At 40.3% G+C, this 13,705-nt stretch overlaps 1 protein-coding gene across 4 annotated transcripts in view; it reads right to left on the bottom strand.

The window, feature by feature from the left end:
* Positions 1-13,705, bottom strand: part of UBE2E3 (ubiquitin conjugating enzyme E2 E3) — a 239,547-nt gene that overhangs the window by 168,093 nt on the left and 57,749 nt on the right. For 3 of the 4 annotated variants that reach the window (XM_048869497.2, XM_075117992.1, XM_075117993.1), the window contains exon 2: positions 4,919-5,047. The exons of the other annotated variant lie outside the window; for it this stretch is intronic. The gene's annotated coding sequence lies outside the window, so the exon portion shown is untranslated. The remainder of the gene's footprint in view (positions 1-4,918; positions 5,048-13,705) is intronic. 4 annotated transcript variants of the gene reach the window in all.

Below are 13,705 nucleotides of genomic sequence, written 5' to 3'. Positions count from 1 at the left end.
GGGAGCCAGGGGGAAGCAGAGCTCCCAGCAGGGAGATGGGAGCCCGGTCAAAGCAGCCCGCTGGGAGCAGATAGCCGGGAGCAGCCAAGCTTTAGCTGGAGCCCCCCACCTGCCTCAGCGTGACAACCCAAGCGGTGAGCCAGGCACAGGGCTCACAGCAAGGAAACTACCAGCCTTCCTTGTCCATGTTATGGAGCCAGCAAGGAGCCATGAAATTGGCAAGAATTTTAGCCAGCAGCTGATATAAGCAATCTGTGGTGTCTACATGGACACTACGTCATCCTAACTACACTGACATAAGCCTTACGCCTCACGTGGAGGTGGAGTAGTTATGTAGATGTAGTGGGGCACTTACATTGGTGGGAGCAAGGTTGTAGCATAGACACTAACACAGTTAGATCAACATAAGCCGTTGTGTGTTGACCTAACTCAGTAGCGTAGACCGAACCTCAGAGCGCCACAGCCAAACACAAGGCGGAACAGATTGTTTAGCATGAGTAGTTAACACACATTTCAAGGGACCATTCAAGGCGAAGCGGGTCGTTAACAATCACTGCAGGCTCTTGAATAAACTGACACAGGAGAATGACAAAAGACAAAAACCCCACATCACCTGTGTGGGTGAACACTTCACAAAGCGATCACGCTACACCATCATGGTTTGGCTGAATTCTGAGTCGTTAAGTGTTGCTACTTTATGAAATGCGTTTTATTTTGGTCCGTTTTTCCAGGTAAAGTCTGAGAAATGTCTAGTTGAGTAGTCTTCAGAGCTATAAAATTATAACTGTGTGGTTGTCTTCCAGAGACTATGAAGACTGTAAATATAAGGGAAATAATCCACAGCAAAGTCTGTTCAGAGCTTCCTGGAACTGTGTAATTGTTTGTGTAATTGGTTGGCATAATTCACTAGTTAAATGGATGACAAGAGGAAGATCCCTTGTGGCGAACAGGAGTATGGATTATCTACATATATATTCAGATGTTTTTGTTAATAACTAATCTGTAGTTCTAAATGGCATTGTCTATATCATATATTTCTGACTTGGATAGTTGTATAGCGAAGCCAGATAGAGAGTGAAAGTACAGAGTAGTATATTTTGCCACTGTTTTTATTTATTCCATTTGACCTTTAAATGGATGAAAACATGCTTTTTGTAGATCACTGTGTAGGTATCCACTCTGGTGAATGTTGTTAGAATTTACACCTTACTTTGTGTTACAAAGATATAACCATTTTTATGTTTGGTTGGGTTGAAAGTAAACCTAGTTTTTGTGAAAGGTGCAGCTACGCCCGGAAAGGTAGGTCTTGTGCTGATCACCATAAAAGATGTAGCACCGATAGCGGCAGTGTAAGTTCCCCCACAGTGTTTCATTTATATGCCTCCATCCTGACCTAGAGAGATGAATTCTAGAGTTGAGAGGATAGTTCAGTTTCTATGTTCATTCACTCAAAGGGTTATGTGCCAGGGCCTATTACAAATTGGACGCCTGCCTCTTAATCTGTTCTATTGTTTTGTGTTAAGTTTCTGTGAAATGCCTCGAATGCAGTTAGCAGATAGGCATTATACAAAGAAAATGTGCTCAGTCTCACCAGCGAGGAAAATGCATATACTCTGTCTGGGTGTGTTTACTGAGCTAATAACTAAACATTACCTTAAATGGTGGCAAAGGATTGTATAAAACATTTTGCCTTGGAATGGGATGCATGTTCGCCACACCAGTTTTTAAAAAAAATCATGTGTGACTGGGAAGGGGGCATTATTCAAAGTGCCTTAATGTACTGGATCACATAAGATCATATTGAATATTAGCATGTTTTTTGTCCTTCTCAACATCTTGCTTGGCATTTCTGTAATTGCGCCAATAGATTATTAGCAGTATATTAATTTATGCATATAACCCCATGGAATTGCATTGAATATTTTTATTTCATAGAGTTGATTAGTTATTTCTTCTCTTACAAAAGGTTTGTTAGCTTAAAGTTAACTGAAATTGTCTGCTCGGTGTTGTCTGCTCATTTGAACCGAGTGTCCTATTTGTACTGTAGTGAAGTGTGCTGGAATAAGATTGTATAATTGCTGTCCCTTGGCACCATTGCAAAAATGAGAGAAATCTGTCCCATGAAACTACCCCAGAGAGCAAAATTTGAAATAACTTAATATAGTGCTTTGTTTGCCTGGAAACAGAATGCTGGGTGACTGTAAGCTGAATATAACTTGATGGAAACCACTGCAAGCAGATAGCCTTTGAAATCTCTTTTGTATTTGTTCGTGCCTCAGAGTTCAGGGCTGCTTTTATCTGTTTTACTTAGAGATAATGAAAGAGCTATCCAAAACACTCAGGGCTGGATCCTCAGCTGGAGTAAACTGGCCTTACTTTATTGATGTCACTTGAGCTAGGCTGATTTACAGTAGCTGAGGAGCTAGCCTTCAGTATCTTTAGGCCTAAAATAGCCTGCTTTGGCAAACCCCTTATGTACTGCTAATAGAGGAAAACGTCACATGGCTTGAAAAAACAAATACCAATTTCTTAGAGACCTCTGTCAGATGGAATTTTAGAACGTTCAAATATTTACATGTGCAACCCAAGCATATTTAAAGAGCACAACACATGGAAATATAGTATAAAGGTAAAAATAGTGCACATTTTGCTCAGGTATTAGAGACGATTGCCCCCTGTTGTGTGAAAAATGAAAATGTATTATTGACATGTTTGGTAATCTGAATGCTATTAAGGGTGCAAACCTCATGTAGAACTGAGATAAGCAGAAACTGATTTGAATGTTATTGCAGGGCAAACTAAACTGTCATGAAGCGTTCAACCTTTCTAAATGTGGAAGAACAGATTAATTTTATCCATTATTTCATATTGGCAAGGTATTTCTTTTCTAAAATATGTTGCAGTGTGGGGTGGGAATAGGGAACCTGATGGCAAGTGTTGAATAGCAGAGTTGCCTCATTAGAGATGACACAGCTTGTGGTCTACTTCCACGACTGATTTCTCTTCATAAATGTACTAAGTGCTTAGGCTAGTCCAGGTGCTATAGATTGAAAGTAATTCAGAGTGGGTTAGTGAGTAGTACTGGACGATAAGACCATCATCAGTAGGAAAGGTGAAAGGGTCACTGAGGAAATAATCTGAAGGTAGTGTGGTTGGACAAATGTCATGGCCTAATTTGTCTCAATTTCTCGGTGTCTGGACAAGACTGGGGATTGGATGATGATAAAGAGATTTGGAGGTATCAACACTATTAGTTGGATGATCTCCTGCTTTCAGCGGATGGAGGGCACACACCTATTCTCATTTTCCTGCAGCATTTGACACTCAACATGAGACACTGCTGTCTCACGTGAGAGTTGGCAGAGGTCCAGGGGAATGCACTAGAAGCCCTTCTTGAAGGGGCACTCCCAAAGGGCAGTGATAATTGTGCCTCCATCACCAAACCCTTCACTTACTGAGTCCCACAAGGATCAATTCTCTCTCTGGTCCCACTCAACATCTGCATGTTCCTATCAGGAGAACGAGTAAGATATCAGCCTGAGTGTACCTGCAGTATGCAGAAAACACACAGCTCTACTTAAGCTTCACCATACAACTATTTCACTATAGCCAAGATGGTGCAGCTCCAGTGCTTGGACAAGATCAGCTCATGGATGAAGAACAGTGAGTTGAAACTGAACCAGAGATGTTATCCTCTGGGCAGAGGGGCTTAAGGGACATGCAAGGGACAGGGCACAACATTAAAGGGGCAAGGTGCCGGTAAATATCACCCAGACAGTAAATATAATCCTGACGTTCTTTTAGAGCAGTAGTACTCTAGCACAAGGCCTGATATTTTTATCATGGTTAGGGATCCCTGAGCCAGACCTCTGTGGACCTTAACTCATAATGTAGATCCCTAACCCGCAGTGCTCATTTTTGGTTCACCATCCAGTAATGAGGGTATGGCTGCTGCTATCGCCTGTACTCTGTAAAGTAACCAGAAAGCTAGAAACGACGTTTGAATTAGCACAAAACTTTTACTGACCGGGAAGCAGAATTAATATAAAAATAAAACTCAAACACATGCATAAGAAAGGAACCCAAAGATTGCAAATAGTCAAAGCTAATAAAGGGAAGCTGAGGCTGTATATTGTCTGGTGCTGGAGGTGACTGTGTGTGAAATCGTCCCGATAAGCTTCTGACTTGTGAGTAACTGATGATTACTTTGTGAGTGTTTTGTGCCTTACTAAAAATTTGTTAGACCCATCTGCTGATAGTGATTCACAGTCCAACACTAGACTATATAAGGACTGCTGATGCTAAGCCTGCAAAAGAGAGAGAAACGCAAAATGACAATCCCTGGCCTCTCCCATGTTGCCCATAGGTTATGCAAAGATTGTGTGGAGGGTATGAAGACATTCTACACATTCACTTTCCCCCTCTATGTCGTCAAGCAACCCTCTTTCCTCGAGCTCTTTCTGCAGTCTTGTTCCTCTCATGATAGGTGGGAAGGGAGTTGGAGAGAGGAGCAACACGGGGCTGCATCTGCAGTTGTAATAAGTTTCTTCTTATATTTTCCAGATACTACTGCATAATAAAATTGCTCTGGCACTCTTCCCTCCCCCCCCTCCCGTCTCCCCTCTCTTTCCTTCCTTCTGTCTTACCCAGACCTCTCTATATTGGAGAATATAATTTATTAAATAGCTTTCAGGATTTTCTTTGTTCAGTATGGAATACTAGGGGAAGATATACTGGTTGATAGTATGTGTATTCTCAAGCTAAGTAATGGTTACTCTAACATAACAATTTTTCAGTTAAAATAATTATGACTTCTTCGATCTTTCTTTTTATAGGCCCTCCACAAAAGATTGACAGAGACTTTTAGGAAAAGAACAAATGAACCAGATTTATTTCTCTGGTTTCCCATAACACCTACCGTAGATTAAATGATGGATTTTTTTTTTCTCCACAGAGATGTCTTTTGTCATGTTTCTATTCTTCCTTAAATTATTATTTCCTTTTTCCTCCCAGTTGTATGGTCTTATCTGAAATCCACTCTTTCATCCTGTAACAGCAGAACTCCTATATCATTGTTTTATTTCAAAGTTAGGTTTAAAATATAAACATTTAATTATAAATAAAATATGTAAATGACTTTCTCACTTGGGGTAGGCAAATTAGCTGTGGGGGAGTAGGGAGGTGGGAAGGAGCTTTCAAACCAAGGAATAGAAGAAATCCATGTTCAATGCGAGTGTGAGTATTCAGAAACCAGACAAAAGGATCACTTACTGTCCCATGAATGTGCCTTTCCTTTCTCTTCTTATGATAACTGTGCAAATACCTTAAAGCACCCTGTCACCTTAGCAGAGGGAGTCAGGACATTATTTTTGTGTGTGCAAAATTTTTACCAAACAGAATATTTTTATATTTTCATCAATATTTTTCAAATTTTAATTGAAAAAACAAATATTTTATGACAACTGTACTATTGGGGAAAATCTCCATTTTGTCATAAAACCATTTTCTGCCCAAATATATTTGCATGGAAAAATTTGACCCACTCTAGTTCTTAATCCAAATAAAAAATGTCTCCCAATTGTCTTTGAGCATCTAACTGAGGTTATTGCAATCAACTGTAAACAGATCTGCTACACTACTGCACTTCCCAGTAACTCACCACACATTATTTAATATTAACAGAGAAGACAAAACTTTGATGTGTCTCCTTTTCCTGATCTGTATATCCTTATAGGATTGACATTTTCTTTAACACTAAGAGAGAACTGGTGCCTTTCATCTTAGAAAAGCATAGTCCACTATCTTTTTAACCTTTGTTTCCAAATCCCATACTAGCCTGCTGATACTAGAGAATTTTTTGCTTTCACTTTAATAACTCATTGAAAATTTGAAAAGCTTTCAGCAAAATCCACCCAACTAAAGATTATACTTTACTTCACTAACACCTTCTATTAGATGGAATTTGACTGAGGATATCATGGAAAAAGTAACAATAATTGAATACATCATGTACAATGATAGCAGGGATAACATTTTATTCTGTATTGCCCAAGCTGTTTCTATTATGGTACAGAGCTCCCTGTATATCCCCCAAATTCTTTGATGGCTAGAAAAGTTGATGCTGAAAAAGCATTGTCAGCTTTATCCTACTTGTCAAGAAGATGTATTAACTGGACTAAACGGGAGGAGCTCATACAGATTTTTGGGTGCCCAACTTGAAACAGCCAGACAGGGCCAGATTTCCAGTTAGGCACAGTAGGCATGTGCCTAGAGGTGCCAGCATTCTAGGGGCACCTAAAAGTTAAAAGTGGGCTAAAAGTTTCATTTTTTACAGAAAGGTCAGCTGAAGGTGGGGGTGGGGGATAGGGAGTGCTGAAGATTCTGTGCCTAGGGGCACGTAAGGTGTAAATCCAGCCCTGCAGCCAGGGTTGATTTTCAGAGTGGCTGAGTATCAACAATTCCCATTGAAGTCAGCTGGGATTGTGAATGCTTAGCATCAGAGAAAATCAGGACCTCGGCATCTCAAACTGGGCACCCAGAAACTCTGCTATAGATGCTTTAGAATATATAGGCCTTGGACCATATTAACTAGTAGTGTTTCTCCTGTTGGTGTGGAAAAACCCATCTAGCAACTCTGCTCTACCCTGCCACCCCACGCCTCTACAGGTCTGTGGAGCCTGAGCTGTCCTAGTTGTCTGTCGGGTCTCGGAGGAGGAGACTCCGGAGGAAACAAGTGTTTCCTTTGCCCCAGTGTGCCTCTTCTAGCTCCATGGATCTCCAACCCTACAGAGCCCCCATGAAGGGCTTCTGTGGGCATGTCTTCACTACAGAGTTAATTTGGCTCTTTCTTGGGTGTTGCCTCTCATCTTCTCCCTTCCAAACACGAAACCTGAAGGTTGGTGCTTTCAACCTGGGCTAGTTGTTGGCTGAAGTCTAAGTTACGTGTTTACTTTGACTGGTAACCCAGTCACTTTGCTCTGAGGATGCAGGCTAAACAACTAGTGTGCTGATAGTCCTTCAGTGCCTTCCCAAAATTCCCCATATGTGCTTAGAAGGACAATGGTAGAGTCTCTGTAACTTTAAGTCTTTAAATTATGATTTGAGGACTTCAGTAACTCAGCCAGAGGTTATGGGTCTATTACAGCAGTGGGTGGGTGAGGTTGTGTGGCCTGCAATGTGCATGAGATAGATGACCATGATGGTCCCTTCTGGCCTTAAAGTCCATGAGTCTATGAGACAGACAAGTTCTACGGCAATTCACTGGGAAAGAATCGGTGCAGCTCAGCTTACTGTAGCACAAAGAACCAAAATCCCGGTGACGCACAAGAGAGTGCAGTACCAGTGAGAACACAGTTTCTCAGGTCAGGCTTTGAATTGTGGCTGCTCACACCCAGGCTAGGCTACCCTGTGTGCTCAGACTGAGGTACGAATCACCTGAGTTAACTCTGCAATAAAGACGTAGTCTTTGTGACTAGGGTAAGCAATGGTGGTACCAGAGAGGCAGATCTCCCTCTTCCATGCGCACAGGCTCCGCTCTATGCACAGAGGCCCTGAGAGCAGAATGCTGCCTATTAAATGCAAAATTTAAAGCTGTATGAAGCAGCTTTGAAAGATAAATTCATTTTCTCTATTGATTGTGCATTTTATATTGTCTAAAAGGGGGAAGAAAAGGGGGAAAGGGATAGAATATTTCATGCAGCCCTGTAAACCTCCTCTGTCCCATCCCTTTTCCTTGGAATAGACCCATTGTCTTTCCTGTTATTATTTGTTAGCTTAGAATAACAACTAGAGGGCAAAAACCTTTTAAAGCCATGGGGAAAGGGGGGGGTACACTGAAAGCATTTTCTTCAGAGAAAAATCTATGTAGAAGACACCTTGAAGTACTTCACTAAAATATCAATAGTAATCATTGCATATGAAATAAAATAGTGCTTTTCCAAGCTGAAACACAACAATAAAATGAGCCTAATATTTAGCTTCAACTATAGTGAGGGAGCTAAAGGTCCAAATATTTTAAAGTAGAACATTTGAAAGATTCATCAAGTAGTAATCACACGTCTTCCTGTGAAAGACTTTAATTTACAAAGTATTTGATAAAATAATAAACTAATAGCCCTATATTACAAAAATGGTCTGTATAGAAATAAAGACTTGAACCCATGTGACACAAATGGGCCCTGGTAATTTAAAACCTTATGGGCCGAGGATGAAATCCTCGCCCCTGGTTGTTTTGCCATTGGCTGACTTCATAGAGGCTAGGGTATCACCCCATTGGCCTGACTCTCATTCACATTCTGGCAGTGTAAAGGCGAGTTAGTGTGAATGAAAGTCAGACCCCATGCACAGTATTCTAAAATCTGTGTGGCAGATCGTGAACTCCTTCTTCACATTGGTGAGGAGTTACTCACAAGAGTTAGTCCCCGAAATCAGTGGGACTAGTCATGTGGGGAAGAGGTTTACACTTTGGCCTTGTGTGCTGAACAAATTGTAGCCAGTGCAATAGTTTAGGCCCTGATCCTGTTAAGAGCCTCATGTGGCCAGTCAACCTGGAAGCTATGGCTTATTGTGAGATTGGGTACTTGATTTAAGTCAGTGGTTCTCAAACTTTTTGTACTGGTGATCCCCTTCACACAGCAAGCCCCTTATAAAAAATGTTTTTAATTTATATTTAACACTATTTTAAATGCTATGTTTATAAACCTATTTACAACAAATCTTTTCTCACTGCTTTTAAATGAAGACTAAAACACATTGTTATTGAATTATTGTTATAAGCAGAAAAGTTACTTTTTTAAAATATCAATATCCGCTTTCACAACAGACTTAGTGGCCCATTTCCACCCTTACTTCTGCGCTACTTTCCGTAATACATATGAGTAAGTAACAAACGAACAAAATCCCAGACTTTTTTTAATGTTAGTTTTTAAATAGATGTAGGTTTTGTTTAAAAAAAAAATCTTCCTTAAAGTAATATGCACATTATCTCCCTGGTTAGTGAAGTCCGTTCAGAACGTTCAGTCATGAAATAAGTAAACGTTGGACTTCTTCCCAAGAGCTTTCTAATGGCTGAAGTGACTTTTTAACCTATGAGAGAAGTTCCACAGCTGCATCTGTATGGGGAATAAATTTCTCTCTCCCATTTTCATGGGTTTTTTTAAAATAACTATTTTGTATTCTCTGATCATTGTGGTTTTAAAATGATCTCCTGAATACTCTGCGTTTTGGGTATCAAAATGTAGTTTTGATTTAGTACACGCTTAGGGGAACAGAGTGTCAACTGACGAACACCTGGTTCAACAGAGCCAAGGAAGTGAGGAGCTGTTTAATTCAGATTTCACTGCCTGGAGCCATCAGACTCCATATCTGAAATGTATATTGTTCCAAGACATGTCAAGGAATGCGGATGCAGAGAGACCAAAGGGGATATACTAGAGGAACTGTGACTTGTTACTTTGCCTCAATTCTCAGACAGCTAATATTTGCTCATTTCTCAAAAACTGGTGCCTTCCACTGCTTGAATTGAATCCAGACAATCTCTTGCATTTAAAAATAAACCCATCATCAAACAGTCTGACTCAGACAGTGCAGGAGCATTAAACCATTAGTATTTCTATCCAGTCTCTGCCTCGGTATTGTGTTCCTTTGTTATAGTAATCCTAATTATGTTTGACTGTTGTCTATAAATCTTTCTCCTTACCTTTATATCTTTTACACTATAGGGGTAAAATAGAATCATATTGACAGGATTTTATTAGGTTTCAGATTAAAAATATTTGTTTAATTTCAAAAAGTATTTTCCAGTCTCATTTTACTTGGGATCCAAGTTTTAACTTATAAATGGTCAATCTTTATGAGGTGTTTGAGTGCCTAGCACAATGGGATCCAATCTTTAGGCGCTACCAGGATACAAAAATTAATCATTTATATTATCGTCATCCTGGGGCCCCACTTCAGCACCGGGGCCCTGCTCTGCTATATGCTATACAAACGCAAAGGAAGACGGTGATCCCTGCCCCAGAGAGTTTGCAATCTATCCTTTGCTCCTTCAAACACTTGCTGATATAGTTACCTTTTGCTGACTAATTAGCCTATCAAGTGTTTACAGGAGCAGGGCCTAAGAACACAAAATTACAGCCTAATGGCTTGTCTACTCTTACTGTGCCGCAGCTGCACTGCTGCGGTGCTTAGTGAAGATGCTACCAACACCAACAGGAGAGCTTCTCCCATCAGCGTAGGTACTCCACCTCCCGAGAGGCAATAGCTATGTCGATGGGGGAAGCCCATCCCCTGTATAGCACTGTCTACGCCAGGAGTTAGGTTGGTGTAACGGCATCCCCCGGGGTGTGAATTTTTTCCATTCCCCTCAGCCGTGCAGTAATACTGACATTAATTTGTAGTGTAAACCAGGACTAAGACATGTGAAGCCAACAGTGCATTACTATTGTAGTAACTAGTATAGGGGTGGGATTGTCACCACTGTTACAGCTTCTGTATGCCACTGTGGCAGCATACAGGGGATGTAAAAGCTCTGCCCGTAGCCTTAGGAGAATTTTCTCATTGCAGATACTGCATTGGACTGTCATGGGCAGCCTTAGGCAGGCTCTTCTCAAGGTCTGGTGCAGTTGGGAGGAGCTCATAGAGTGTAGCACTATGGGCATTCTGGGTAGTGCTCAGGTTCAGTGCATAGGCGTCCCAGGATGGGTTTCTATAATTGAGTGAGGACCACAGGCTGCCTAGGTTTTTTCTGGGAGTGCGGGGGGGGGGGGCATTTTATTATGAAGCATTTTGGTCCCCAGAGCATCCCAGAGTCAGGACAGCACCTTTGCCTTCCCTGCACCCAGGGCTGCAAGCTGCCTCTTGAAGGTACAGCACAGTCTGTCACTCCAGGTGACTTCACATAGTGACTGCCACTGTTCACCACTAACCAGGAGCATTAATCCTTCCATTTGCAGTAATTTTTGTAAGAAACTTGAAAAGAGGCTTGTAGGAACGGGAGCTTTTTTTGGACATGGATGGAGGGAGAACAAAATATTCATTTAAATAAAAACACAAAACGAGCTACAGTTCACGAAAGCTTACGCTCAAATAAATTTGTTAGTCTCTAAGGTGCCACAAGTCCTCCTTTTCATATTTCAGAGTACAGGCAAATTTTTAAACAAAATAGTTCAGCTATTCAGTCCTTTGAGTCTTCAGAGCAATGTGACTTCTCCGCTGATTTGTGGCATCTTCTTTAACAGGGGCAATCTTATGTAATTCACAGACCTTCCTATCTTTTTGTAAATGGCCTGATTCAGATTGGTACTGAATGCTCGCAACTCTCATTGGTATTTTGCAGGTAATGTGCAAGTTCCTGAACTCATAGTTTTAAATTATATTGGGCCAAATTTTTAAAGGTATTAAGGTACCTAAACATGTAGATAGGCACCTACCGGAATTTTCAAAAACACCTAAGCACCTAACTCTCATTGGAGTTAGCACTGGGCTGCTTTAGAAATGGCCTGAACTTCCATTATCTTTAAAAAACATATTCCTAAATGATTTTCAGCATCCAAGCTCAGATTAGGCTGATTAAGAAGAGTATAAAGCGGATTAAAAAGAAATAAGAAATTGATTGTGAGCCGGCTCCTATCAGATAATCCAATGGGGTGGCTACTAATATATTTTATGATAGGATGGAAAGCACTACTGTACCGAACATATTGATATAGTAATAAGCATAATTAAGCATGGATCACATGACTGCATAAGTAGTACCATTTAATTTTAGGATTCTATCTGATCATTGATGTCATATTATACTGAGCAATTATTCTTAAATCTAATCACTACAAGTGACAGTACTGCCTTTGGCAACTGCAAGCATAGTTACCACCATATTTTCTATAGGAAAATGTAAAGGTTTTCTTTGTATGGCAATTGCCAAGTAATTATTGAACAGTTACAGGTTTCTATCTGTCATATTAAGTGGAAAAGATGTTGTAATTCTTTGTCTTCGTTATCTCTGCCTGCCTGTCCTCCACAGTGATCAGTTTCTGAGTTGTTTTTTTGCTCCATTTCTAACACAGCCCTATACTGTTTGTGATTTTATTGGTGCGATACATGTGCTGATACTGCTGAGTTCTTTTTATCCCACAGGGCTGATTAAGACCAAGAATTAAAGGATTAAATACTTTTCCTTGGGGTGTAGTGACCACCCAGTTAACAGTACATTAGATTTAAATATGGCAAACTTAATTGTAAAATATGCCTTGTATGGCACTCCTGAGAAAATGGTAATGGTTATCACTTATGAAGCACCCCTTCACCTTTGTATTTTATATGGATCTCATCAAAGAATATCTGAGCACCTCCTTCTCCTTAATTGATTTTATCTTCACAATACCACTGCAAGTAAGGATGTATTAACCCCATTTTACAGGAAGTCTGTGGATAAGCAAGGAATTGAACTCAGGTTTCCTTAGTCTCAGTCCAATGCCCTATCCACTAGACCATTCTTCCTTCATTGTCCCTCACGCTCAGCGACATCTAATTTTTTTTTTGTAGATCAGTGGATCACTTGACTACTCTACCTTTTATTACTATACATTATTTATATTAGTAACTAAGGCTACTGATGTGAAACATTCCAGGTCATGGCTATAATAACCCTTTGTCCCATAGCAGGAAAGCTCCCTCACTGTTTTACAGCTTTTAGCCACACCCCTGATTTTGGATCCATGTAACATACTGGGCCAAATTTGGGGAAATGGAAATGTGTACACCAAGTGAAATCTTAATTGAATGGGCAAGGTATGCAGTCATCTAAGTAATGCTGTAGCACTTTTTAAGGAAAAGTTTGCTTGCAAGGGGTAACCTGTAGATAGCAACTGTGTCTAAGAAAATCATTCTCACGGATATGCAGTCTAAGGGAGTGAGACCCAGAAAGAACATATTTTACTCATGATATGCTCAGCACCTAGAAAGAAGTGCCTCACATCTGACAATAACTATGTTTCAAGAACTAAAGAAACCTGACTTTTAACTGTGTCTGTAATAGCACCAGCTGGTAAATTTAAATAATCTGACAGCCTATTTACATCTGCATGCACGTTTTCTGTACATAGCTTAGGTGCCAGTATTTGGAAAGGTGGCCCTTCATGTCTCATGTTTTGACCTTCCCTATTGAGAATTATGGAATAAGTTGCTGAAGTGCTGAGCACCTGTCCTGCTTTGCACACAGCCTCAAACAGTGGTTAAGGAGTTCCTTATTGCTAAGGATGTCTTGAATGTGTTTATTCCTCAGCCAGAAATATTAGTGCTCTTTATTCAATTATAAATTATGTGCAATCAGAAGAAGGACATGTCTCACATCTCGTTTTTAAAAGACTACTACTAAAAGATTCCTAACCCTGTTGTACAAACTCATTGTGTCTGAATAATTATTGATAAGCATCCAACTTCAGGAGGCTTATCTGATTAGAACCTTCAAACCTTTTGAAATTCAACCATCACTAATCATGCTATTCCTGTGTCCTTGTAGCCTATTTATTCTTTAATTGCATGCCAGATATCCCACATTGATTAATGTCATCATCATATAACTTGTTCAATGAATGCTCATTGTACTCCATTCTAATTACCAGCATGTCACAGAATGCCAAAAATCCCCCCCTTAAGTGGTGCTCCATCAGGTATTGATGAATAGGGTTCTTAAACTGCAAAATGG

Source organism: Caretta caretta, chromosome 11 (genome assembly GCF_965140235.1).
Source record: "Caretta caretta isolate rCarCar2 chromosome 11, rCarCar1.hap1, whole genome shotgun sequence".
NCBI classification, from domain to species: Eukaryota; Metazoa; Chordata; order Testudines; family Cheloniidae; genus Caretta; species Caretta caretta.
Note: the sequence above shows the minus strand (reverse complement) of the source record. Positions and strands in the feature narration are given on the sequence as shown.